Consider the following 13,066-nt stretch of genomic DNA (forward strand, 5'->3'; position numbering starts at 1 on the left):
AGAAGAGGCCTTACCTATGTTAAGTCACAGGAGAAGTGTTTTAAAATTTAATTGCAATCAAGTGTTTCTACGTTCAGGCATGTTGATTAGTCATCCATTCAAGTTTTAAATTGTAAGGAACAGCTGTCAACTATTACCCAGTAGTTTATCCTTGTAAATACAAAAATTATGTTCATGAGATCATATCAGATAGGAAAGACAAAGGGGCAGTTTTGTTTCAAAATTTACCCAGAATATTGCAACATTTCCATCTGTAAAAGGAATAATACATCAAAACTGAAGATTAAGGCTAAATATATTTGTAATTTAGAAAATGAAAATAAGAAATATTAAGCATAATTGTTCAAATTAAATCAGTTGGGACTAAGAATGAATGGGTTCATGAGCTGTTTGTTGTTCTTAATAGCAACAAGAAAACCAAATGTTTTCTATGAAATAGTAGCGGATAATTATTTTCATCCAGCCCTGAATTACAGACTTTGTAGACTGCCCTCCTTGGATTCTTATGTGGAAACACTTAATGAAGGATGTTATGACTCAATAAGGCAAATAGTATTGTATACTTGAACTTCTTTTCTCAGACTATGGAAAGGTACAAGAACATATGATTTCCCTAATCTCCAAGTAACACTCTCCTATTATATTTATTTCTGGCTGGCTGGGAAAATGTTATATGAACTACAAATTGTTGCTATAATGGAATTGTAAACATTGTATGTCTATATTTTTTCCTTGAAAGGGCTTCCCAAAAGAAAAGCTCTTGTATTACATTTGGTGGGGAACAGAGGCATTGCTTTAAGTGAATCTGCATACCATTTAAAATGTCGCACAGGTGGTTTCTCTCTAACCTTCTCTTTCTATCCTTCACTTTCATTGGAAGATTTTAACAGGAAGAAAGATAATACTGATGCCTTTGCAAAGGATAAAATGCTGAAGGTGGAATAACATTAGAGATAGGGCAATCATTTTGAAGAGTATTTTAATCATCCAGGTGTAGTTTGACGAAGTCTTGAATTAGGATTAGTTTCTATTATATAAAAATAAACTTTTTATCCTTTATAATTTTTCAGTTCAAGTTCTAGTAGTAAAGATGTTTCCTATTAAATGGACTTACTGTTTAATGAAGCAGTAAGCCATTTAAATCTAAAACTTATAGGAAGAAAGTAGGTGATGTACTCAGAGCCACTAGAGTTGAAACATAAACTCATTTGATTTCATGAGTCCTGGAGCCTCTATGTGATTACTCAGTTCAAGTGGTGAATCTTTGAGAACCTTAAAGCAATGAACTCTAAGAAAGGAGGAGCTAGCTTGACTGATTGGAAAAGGCAGAAGATAAAGCCCCGGAGCTAGGTAATATGGAAGCAGGATTAACACATCATGTCATGCAGCAGCAGAAATGCCCCTCAGGTGAGTATAAGATGTTCCAGAAAATGCAAGGGAGTCGTTTCCTGAGGGTTTGCCCTGTTGACACTGAATTGGAATCAGCCTAAAATTCCGGGCATGATGGTGAAAGAGGATAAAGTGTCAAAAGGAAGGAAAAATGTTGCAAATTTTATCAACAAGATAAAATGAGTAAAACTCACTTGAGCTCACCTGCTCTCATGAGCACACCCAAATCACAACCACCTGCTGAACAACCATCAGTAAAAAAGACTGGAACCTACCAAGAAAGATATTCTACATCCAAAGGCATAAAGAAGAAACCCAACGAGATAGTAGGAGGGGGGTGTATTTACGATATAATCAAATCCCATACCACGCAGGTGGTCGACCCACAAACTGGAGAACGATTATATCGCAGAAGCTCTCCTACAGGAGTGAGCGTTCTGAGCCCCATGTCAGGTTCCCCAGCCTGGGGGTCTGGCATGGGGAGGAGGAGCCCCCAGAGCATTTGGCTTTGAAGGCCAGTGGGGCTTGAGTGCAGGAGCTCCCCAGAGCTGGGGGAAACAGATACTCTACTCTTGGAGGGCACACACAAGGTCTCAGGGCAAAAGCAGTGACTTCACAGAAGCCTGGGCCAGACCTACCTGCTGGTCTTGGAGGGTGTCCGGGGGAGGCGGGGGGCGGCTGTGGCTCACTGTGGGGACAATGACACTGGTTGTGGAGGTACTGGGGGAATATTCATCAGCTTGAGGTCTTCTGGAAGTCGCTATTTTGGCAACAAGACCTATCCTCACCCAACAGCCTGTAGGCTCCAGTGCTGGGACGCCTCATGCCAAACAACCAACAGGCAGGAACACAGCCCAACCCATCAGCTGACTGGCTGCCTAAAGACTAAAGAGCCCACAGCTGCCTCTGGACACGCCCCTAGACACGGGCCTGCCCATCAGAGGGCCAAGACTCAGTTCCACCCACTGGCCCCTCCCTCCACGAAGCCTGCACAGCATCTTAGACCAGCCTCACCCACCAGAAGCAAGAATACTACCAACCGGTAGCCTGTGGAACAAGTCCGCAAACGCAGATCAGAGCCTACCCTGGGACCAGCTGGTCCCTGGCCCTTGGGAGACGAGAGGGGAGTGCGCTGCTGGGACACACAGGACATCACCTACAGAGGGCTGCTTCTCCAAGGTCAAGAAACATAACTAACCCTCCACATACATAAAAATAAAAATAGAAATCTAGACAAAATGAGACAGAAAAGGAATATGTTTCAGACGAAGGAAAAAGATAAAACCCCAGAAGAACAACTAAGTGACGTGGAGATAGGCAATCTACTGGAGAAAGAGTTCAGAATAATGATCTTACAGATGATCCTTCTCTTGGGAGAAGAATGGGTGCACAAAGCGAGAAGTTACAAGAAGTCTTTTAACAGAGTTAGAAAACATAAAGAATAACCAAAGAGAGTTGAAAAGTTTCAGAGTGAGTAAAAAATAAATAAATAAAAGAAAACAGTTAAAAAGAACAAAACCAAAACCCAAATCAGTAGTTGCCAGGGACTGGGAATGGAAGAAGTGGGTTGATGACTTGATTCTGGTGTGAGTTACAGGACTGTACACGTCTGTCAAAATTCGTAAGACTATTTACCTAAAAAGGGTAAATTTTCCTGGAGGTAAATTATACTTCATTAAACTTGAATTAAAAAAGTTAAAAACAAACATTATTCACTTAGAAAGACGAGCATGTTAGTAGAAGTAAAAAAAAAAAAAAAATTATGTGAGTGATTTAATTCACAACAATTTTAAATTATAGAATGTGGATTAAGAGATGACCAGAGTTTCGAAAGAGGAAAGGGATGGGAAATTGCATATTAACTTGACTTTTCAATTGCTGGCTTGGTGAGACTGTGTATTCTGTATGTGCAGGAATTTCACACAATTCTGTGTCTTGAATGTGGATGCTGAAGGCAGAAATAAAAGGAGATTGTGCCCGGTGTGCTTTTATAAACTGGTATGTCATAGGTTAGGTGCTCCAGAAGCAAATGCCACCACTGCATTTAGTGAGTAACGTGTTTACTAGAGAAGGGGAAAGGGGATGAGCAAGACTGGGTAGCAAGAAATTCAGTTGTGATGGACCCAACAAAAACTTGGCCAATTCAGCATGGAGCTCCAGAGAGAACTCAGGTGATCACCATGGACATCTATTGATCCTTCCTTAACCAAATGTGACAGTAAACAGGTAGGTCCACCAACCCCAGGCTGCCTAACATGTCCAGTGGTCCAAATGGCCAGGGCTTTCCACCCGTCCCTGCCTTGCTCAGTCTCCAGGCGCAGGTGAAGCAGTTTGCTGTAGCTGAGGCAACTCTGAAGAAACTGACACTGGGAGGCTGTCTGGTGATGGCATCCCCACAGCAAGTCGGTCTCTGAAGAGCATCTGGGTGGTATAATCTTCACATCTGTCACAGTTCACCCTTTGTATCACGGACATCTACTTCTCCATATTTGTTCAAGTAGCAGCTCCTAGTCGAGCAGGATTCTGCTGGGTCTCTCCCCTGAGGCATCTCTTAGAAGTGGGAGGTCAGTGAGACAAATGACAGCCCCTCTCACGGCAGTTGGGCATGGAGCCACAACTGATATTCAATTGGAGTCTTCTCTTCACCTCAAAGACCAAGGATCCAATGTGGGAGTTGCTCCAACTGTCCAGTGTTAAAATCCTGGATCAGAAATGACCACTGAATGAATCTATTAACTTAGTGAACTCGCTATAAGCTGGATCTTGGCAATACTCCATTTATTATCTGGAGCTCACATGTCCAAATTCTAGGAAGGGGCATGATGATGCTTTGGGTCTTTAGTTGTCAACGTCCACTCATTCACTCTGTCCTTCAGTCTGCATAATATCTAGGTTTCCCCATTCCCGCTTTCCTTTGGGGAAAGACCTGGGGAATCATTCAAATACAATTGTCATGTTGTTGCAAGGTTGTTTCTCCTAAGAGCCAGCCATCTCTGTAGTCAAAGTGTTCCAGTTCTAAAAACTGGCTCAGGTCTGGAAACAGGGCAAAGACTTATGATTTTTTTTTTTTTTTAATGGGATGACTTCCCTCTACCTCCCCACCCAGTGATCGAACTTTGATTTCTTCTGCTGGTTCGAGATGAGTAGTGCCTTTGTCAGCTGACCATCTATTATGCCCTTTTGTATGTCATGTTCTATGAATCATCTTAATAGCTTTCTGTGGATGAGCCCCCCTAAGATGCCAGACCAAGCTTATTAGTCATTGCAATAGTCTTTGTATCCTGATTTTGGGTAGTTAAGCACTGCTATCTGAATTACATTGTTTTGAGGCCTTATCAGCCCCATTGTTATCAGTGAGCCAAGTTCTGTAACTGCCTGTCTAAACTACAGAGGAGAGCCACCACTGAACATTCTAGTGATGCTGGTGCCCCTTGCACCAGCACATTCCTTATGGCCTTGTTAATTACTGTGCTCTATGGGTCTCCCTGTAGAATATAATAACTGGTGAGTCTTTTGGTAGTATATAACATCTACATTCCTGCAGAGTCACTTCCCTGAGCCTTTAATGATTTCCTTCACCATCTGCCATGGAAAATCTGGCATTTCAGCTTTGCTCATCGTGATGGTTAATTCTATGTGTCAACTTGACTGGGCTATGGGAGCCAGTTGTTTGATCAAATGTCAGTCTAGATGTTGCTGTGAAAGTGTTTTTAAAATGCCAAACATTTAAATCAGTAGATATCTTAAAATTAAAGCTATCTATATCTATATCATATCTACATCTATATATGGAGAGAGACACATACTGCTTCTCTGGAGAACCTGACACACTCATCTGTGGGCTATTGCTTTTTCTGTGTTTTTCTAGGAGCCTTTCTGGTAGAGAGTTCACATCATCTCCTGGGGGTACTTGCCAGTGTGTTAAATCCTGTATCAGGAGAAACACTGCCAAGTTAATCAACTCTTTCCTATCTAATTTTAAGTTTTGACCCCCTTGATTAAGCATTCTTAGTATCCAGTGACACAAGTACTCTACCTGCTCCACTGGCTAAGTCTTGTAGCTGCTTTGGGGGTACAGTCTTGTAATCCTTAAGATACCAGTTACTCCGTACATCTAAATAATCTGATACTTCACTTTCACTAGTGCAGAGCTTCCATTGGTATGCCTTCCAGCATTGCTGAAAAGTTTTAATAAATGAACCACCACATTGTTCCAGAAGCTGTCTGTGTTGGGGTCCTCCAGCCAGGTGATGAATAATGCAGCTCTAAAAGTCTGTAGTTAACATCTGCTTTCTCAGACCCTTCCTGGTACCAACTTTCAAAGGTTGGATTACGTAAAAGCAGATTCTGAGAAGTTTAAGGTGCAACATATTTATTAGCAGTCAACACGTAAGAAGGGAAAGGGGAATTAGCATGACTGGGAAGCAGAAGAAATCAAAATGACTGGGTTTTAATACATCTGCCACCCTTGGTCACCAGATGCAGGCTACCCAAAACAGGAGGTGACATCAGACAATGTGACTTCCTGCAGCTAAGGCAGAACTTGAAGTTGATGACATGTGGAGGCTTCCTGCTAACCCCACTCTCTGCATCTGGGCTGCATCTGGGGTCTAAGAAACACAGCTGTGTCTACCACATGGAATTAAATTTTCAAAGGCAGGAGATAAAACAAAAAAAAACAAAGAAACAAACAGCAAACCACCTACCTCTTTCTCTCTATATCAGACCTGACTTTTCTAAGGAAAACTATAAGCAGGTCCATTTGTTGTTTAGTAATTTTTTACTAGCATTCTTCCACTGGTTTCCAGTTGTAGAAAGTGATAGAGAAAAAGAGCTAAGGAGGAAAGTGTGGCAGACTATATCTTCCAAAAATGGCTGCAACAACATCTCCCACTCCACATGTTTTCCAAAAATGTATATTTGCTATTCCCCCTCTAAAGGTGGAGTCTAATTCCTCTTCTCTTTTGTGGTAGGTAGAATGACTTCCCAAAGATATTCCTACTCTACCCTAGAGCCTATGAATATATGTTGTTCACAGGGCAAAAGGGAGTTTGCAAATGTAAATAAGATGATGAGCCTTAAAATAGGGATATTATCCAGGTGGGCCCAATATAATCACACACATTCTTAAAAGCAGAAAACTGCTTTTAAGAGATGGAATGAGGAGGAAGTCAGAGAGATTCAAAGCATGAGAAAGACTCTAGGCACTGTTGCCTTTTGAAGATGAAGGAGCAATGTGATGAGTAATAGAGGTGACCTTCAGAAGCTGACAGCTGCCATGGAAATGGGGACCTCAGCCCTACAACCGCAAGGATCTGAATTTTGCAGGTAACCTGAATGAGCTTGGAAACAAAATTTCCCCTAGATTGTGAGACCCAGAGCAGAGGAATCAGTCAAACGGACTCAGACTTCTGACTTACAGAATGGTGAGTTCATAAATTTGTGTTGTTTTAGGCCACGAAATTTGTGATGATTTGTTACAGCAGCAATAGAAGACTAATATTGACTTGTGACTTGCTAGTGACCAGCAGAACAAAATAGAAGAGACACTGAGTAACTTTTGAGTTTAGGTGAACCTCTACCTGGGTCTTGGAAGGCTAGCTCTCAGTAGGCTGCCTTTAGGAACACAGCAATCACACTGTAAGAATCCCAAGCCATAGGCAGAAACCATGTCTCAGTGCTTCAATAAGGAGACCCAGGAGAACCCAGCCTTTGAGTCATTCCAACCCAGGAACCATATATGTGATTGAAGATGCACCTCAATATATTAGGACCCTGTGCTCCAGTCTTTCCACTTGAAGCTACAGACATTATGGAGCAGAGACAAGCCATCCCTGTTCTACAAACAGAGTACATGGGCATAATGAAATTGTCATTGGTTTATACCACAATTTTAAAATTTTTACACAAAAATAGTAACTGGAAAAGAAAGGAAGGGGAAAAAAATCTCTCAAATAAAAAGAGGAATAATTTTTAAAGATCCCATACCTGGAGTGAAAAAGATATACAATTCTCTCTAGAATAGTTATGAGGAGGAATTTTATTCTCAAGTTATATCTGGTTGAATGACAGAGGAAGAGAATATCTTTTTATGCTCTACTCTACAATGGGGTCTGTAGCTCCCACATGATAAATGGTACTTCTTGCAGTTAATCTTAACTGAACAGATATTTATTTAAAGTAAGATGCCAGTGAAGTGATTAATTTTTCTATATAAAACTATTTCTGGATTTTGCAATTGTCCAATTTGTTCTTTAAAAACTGATTAAGGAGATAAACTTAAATGTCAAATCTTTTTTAATTTAATTTTTTTATTGAATGAGATTCTTTAAATTCTATAGTGTTTATAATTTTCAAAAGTTTCACACACATGATTTCATACAATCCCATAACCCCTTTTCCCCCCTACCCCTATGTTGCTTCTCCCGGCTTCCCTCTCCCCACTGGCAACCACTAGTTTGTTCTCTATATCTGTGAGTCTGCTTCTTTTTGGTTTTATTCACCAGTTCATTGTATTCTTCAGATTCCACTATTGGGTTGGCCAAAAAGTTCTTTCAGGGTTTTCTATAAGATGTTACAGGAAAACCCGAACGAACTTTTTGGCCAACCCAGTATAAGTGCTATCATACAGTATTTGCCTTTTTCTGTCTGACTTATTTCACTTAGCATAATGCAAATATCAAATCTTAAGTAATATTACATTTTCTTTTCTCATTCAAATTATGTCAAATCAATTTGCTTTACTTATGTAACTTTATTTCTGAAATACTATTTCCTAAATATGTACATATTTTGCATATGATAATACCACCTTTCATTTTTGTTAAGTTTTACAATTTAGAAATCAATTCCATTTATTATATCATCTGGTTGACTCTTCTTAATAATCAAATCAAGTTTTTTATTTACAAAGAAAGTAAAATTTAAACATATTTGTGTCTTTGCCAAAGTAGTGCATTAGTAAAGTGCCCAACTAGGCCTATATCCAGTTATTCAGATGCCTAGTATCTGAAATACTAATTTCAGACATTGTATTGCTTTTTTAACACATTTTTTATTTTATGTATTAAAAATCAAACTTGATATGATAACATATGTCCACAGAAATATTTCTATTTAAATATTCATGGAAGTATTTAAATAATAAAAATAATCCAAATATCCTTCAACATGTGAATTGATAAAAAAAAATTGTGGCATTTCCACACAATACAATACTAACCAACAAGGAAAGGAAGAACTACTGATGTATACACACAACTACATGGATGAATTAAAGATAAGTATGCAGAATAAAAGAAGCCAAATAAAAAAGAATACATATGATGTCATTCTATTTATATACCATTTTAGAGTACAGAAAACCAACTGGTCTATGATGATAAAAACCAGATTAGCAATTGCCTGGGCTTCAGGGAGGACTGAATAAAAATGGCATGAGGGAACTTTCTGGGTTGATGGAAATGCTCTATATCTTGATTAGAGTGGTGATTAAATGGATATAATAATTTGTCAGAACTCACCAAACTGTACACTTAAAATGCATGCATTTTAATGTAACTTATATGTCAATAAAGTTTATTTAAAATAAAATAAAGCTGGTATATTGACAGAGAAATCCACAATTGTTGTTTGAAGTCTTTGGCATCATGAAAGAAAGCTCATTCTCCTTCATAAAGGCTTCCGAGGAAAAAACTCTACATGTCTTTTTTGAAACATGTCTCTGCATCTCTGGATAACCCTTCAACTCAATACTGTAACTAGGATAGTCTATTCCAGTTCAGATTGAAAAAAATTACGAGGAATATCATTCAAGAAAACTAATATCCCAATATTTATACTCTGATTTGTACATACGTGCAAACATAATTATGGGGTGGGTGTAATCATAGCATTAGTATCATAATAAGTATGAAAATTAAAGAAATAGTGTATAGTCTGCTTGAGAGAACCACTACTTACATCCAAAAAGCTTATCACAGTGCCTATCATGTAATAGTTGCTTAATAAATATGTCTAATGAATAAAACTCATGAAGATTGAATTCCATGACTCAGGACATGCATTGAGAAATGAAATTCTGGTGAATCAAGGAAAAAAAATACAAAATCAATAAACTTCAGGTGACCACCTACATTGCTAGGCTCCACCACAAACCACAGGGCTGGATCTGAAACCTACATCACATTTCATATAACAAATCTTATACAGATTATTTCTTGGGAAAAAATTTATAACAAGTGATAATTCAAGATCACAATCAACAAACTCCCAGAAAAATGAACCAACATTAAGAAATCAATTAGAATTATACAGCAAAACAGCACAAAACAAATAAGCAGTTTGAGTCAATGCCTGGCAGATGGAAATCAGCAGAAGAGCCTCTGAATGGAAGACAAAATGGCAAAATGGCTCTAACTTTAGGCAAGTAAAACAAAGTAAGGGCAGTTGAAAATCTAGCTTACTGAGAAGCAGGTAGCTGAGAGTATTTTAGCCTGAAACTATCTTGTGACCTATGAGGCATTATGTAAATGCAAACAATGACTAACCCTTCAAGGACAGTCCAGGCACAGGGCAAGTTACACCAGGTTACAAGTTAAGCAGGTAACTTTATGGTCTCATTCTTATGCATCTTGATCAAAACTACTCTCCAAAGTATTTACAGTAAACAGTTATTTTTGGTTAATTAGAAAAAAACCCCTCACCATACATAAATATTTTCTTCATTTGTTAACAGTATGCATAATATCTGTAAATCTTTGTGCCCTTGAAGAGCTTGAAAGTACCAGGGAGTTCTAAAAAGTGAAGCTAAAGTTAATAGACCCACCTAAGACCACATGTACAGGAAAAGGCACTGAAACCTAGGTTCCTTGGTACCATATTCATTCATCATTCATTCATTTGATAAAATTCATTAAATATTAAATGCTTATAAGCCATTATTTACAAGACCCTGCTAGGAAAGTTTATAGTTTATTGAAAAAATTTTTAATCCAAGTTTTTAATTTTATATGCTTTCAGAATAATTCACATATTCAGATGAAGGCATCTATAATTAGGTTTATAATTAGAATTCATTAAGCTTACTTTATGGATAACATTAAATAAATTGTAAAATTAGAAAAATACCAGTGGACAGGACTTTAAATGCAGAATCCACTGAGAGATTTTTGGAGCCTCAAGAGTCATTTCTTTTGACAAAAGACCTCTCTGGGCTCTTGTATAGTTATTGAAAGGCACCCCATACAACCATGTCCAACATGATTGTTTTCCCATTTTTTATTCTTTAAAAACTGAGACTAGGTTTGCATTCTCCACAATTCTATGGGAGGCTTCCATAGAAGAGATTTCCAAAGTAGCTGATACGGATGCACTCAAGATATAAATCGAGAAGCAGTGGAGTGATGTCTTTCATATTTTGTATATTGTATGAAACCAGGTCAGAGCAATCATATTCACAGCTGCTAGCCAGCTACAATCTCAGTCACAGAATGCTGCCACTAGATGCTGGATGGCAGGTGCACGTTCATTTTCACTCAGGCTGAGGGGAATACTGGGACATTTGGTCTTTTGTCCTTAGTTAAAACCAATCTGTTGTGTGTAGTTAACACACACACACATACCCCTGCTTTGGTCTCACAGAGTCTTGCCAAGAAAAGGTTGTTATATGTTAAGTTGGGGTTGTGAGGATATGTATTTTTAGCCTTGACTTAAGAACACATTAGAGCATTCTTGTAAGCTCAATGTTTCATTGGCTTGTTATGCCATTATGATTTATAATCTTATTAAATAACATCTTGTATTGGTCAGAATAGGCTAGGCTATGTTCTCATGACAAATTCTGAAATCTCAGTGGCTAAACACAATAATGGTTTCTTGCTCACACAGAGTCCAGTGCAAGACAAGCAGCCTTTCTTTATCTTTTAGTGACTCCATGTTATAGTGACTCCATATGAAACATGAGGCTATTAGAGCAGGGAAAGGTGGGGAGAAAGGAGAATTACTGGTTCTTAACGTCCTTCAGCCAGAAATAACGTAAGTTGCTTTCATTCATACTCTATTAGTTAGAACTTGTCACATGGCCCCAATATAACTGTAAGAGAAGCCAGGAAATGTAGTGACATGCAGATCATGGATACTATTAGTGCCAACAGCCTCTACTACATATCTGTTGCAAAAAACTCACACTGTCATCTCTTTCCTCCCTTGGGCAAACATTATTGATTACCTTATATCTACAGGAATTTGTGCTGGATGCTGGAAGATTACAGGGAGGAGTAAAAGGTCATCACTACCCTCCAACAGCCTAAAAGATAGGGGAGACAAAAGAATTACAATATTGCCATACTGTGAAGCAGAAGAAAATCCCCCAAATAGAGGCATCCACCATGTACTATAGGAACATGGGAATTAATTCTTATTGAAGGAATCCTTGAAATGCTACAGAGGTGACGACATTTATGCTGGGCCTTGAAGGACATGTTTAATACAGAAAAGAGGGTGGGGAATGAGAAAAGACATGGCATGGCTGAGGAATGAAGGGGCAGAGAAACTGGAAATGAGGCTGTGGGTGTGTAATATAAGTTTGGGCTTTATTAATTTGTATGTTACATATGTATTCACTAGTTCACTTATTTATGGAACAAGAGTTGCTGGAATATTTAGCATATTGCTATCTTTTGTTTCTCCCATTGTTATTTCACCTATGAGTAGAAATCAAGGCAGAAATTTTACCATAAAAATTTCAAGTTCTGATCATATGATTTGCTTTTCCCCTAAATTGTATTTTTTTCCTCAATTTCTGAAGAATATTAAGACTGCAAGTCATAGGAGAAACTGACTGGATTTATTCCCACCTAATTCTCTTTTCAGATTCCTTTCTAAGCCAAGCAAATATTTACATAGCATGCCTAGCCATAGCAACAAGGCAATTTAGAAATGAACACCCAAATACTAATACTGGGGCAGTAGATAAATTGGATCCAGAGTTTTAATCGTTGGAAAAACAAGACTTAAAAAGAAAACTTGCTACAGTTCTGATATAATACTATGGGTAGTGATGTTTAGGAGTTTGTAAATAGGTTAAATAGGCCAAGAATATGAGGTTGTGAAAAATACAGGACGAAAAAGAAATATAGGACAGAAAGAAAAATCAAAGAGAAGGAAAAGGGAGAGTAGGGTCAAAATTCAAGAAATATATGGTCTTTCTCCTTCCTTCTGTTCTTTGAAGTAAAATAAAAATGATGTATGAATGGGAAAAATGTCAGTAGGGAACACTCAAGAACATGACTTTGAAGCGTGTATCTTAATGCTGTTTCTTTTTAAAATTTAGCATTCTTTTTTGTAATGAAAATGAAGCATTTATAGTCACTGCTAGACGTTCCATCATTATCAAATGTCTTATTATATCTTATACAAGTGTCAATTTACAGATTTCTTCCTTAAAATAAGTCTAAAGTTCTTCCTGGAGTTTCTGTCTTAGTTCCTTAGTTTCCAAACTACCCCACTCTCTGTAATACTGTCTTCCAAACTTTCTGATGTTACTAATAATGGCCACCATTTATTCATCTCATATTATCTACCATCAACTTCACATATATCATTTCACCTAAATCTTCTGACAGCAATAAAAAGTTGATATTATTACTATTTTGTAACTGCAGAAACTAAAATTCAA

General features: G+C 38.1%; 1 long non-coding RNA gene across 1 annotated transcript in view; it reads right to left on the reverse strand.

Annotated features, from left to right (window-relative positions):
* The window catches only part of LOC137774677 (uncharacterized), a 153,213-nt gene that overhangs the window by 137,980 nt on the left and 2,167 nt on the right, over positions 1 to 13,066 (reverse strand). Inside the window, exon 2 of the long non-coding RNA XR_011075924.1 lies at positions 11,618 to 11,695. This is a non-coding gene — a long non-coding RNA (uncharacterized lncRNA). The remainder of the gene's footprint in view (positions 1 to 11,617; positions 11,696 to 13,066) is intronic.

Source organism: Eschrichtius robustus, chromosome 13 (assembly GCF_028021215.1).
Source record: "Eschrichtius robustus isolate mEscRob2 chromosome 13, mEscRob2.pri, whole genome shotgun sequence".
Classification (NCBI taxonomy): Eukaryota; Metazoa; Chordata; class Mammalia; order Artiodactyla; family Eschrichtiidae; genus Eschrichtius; species Eschrichtius robustus.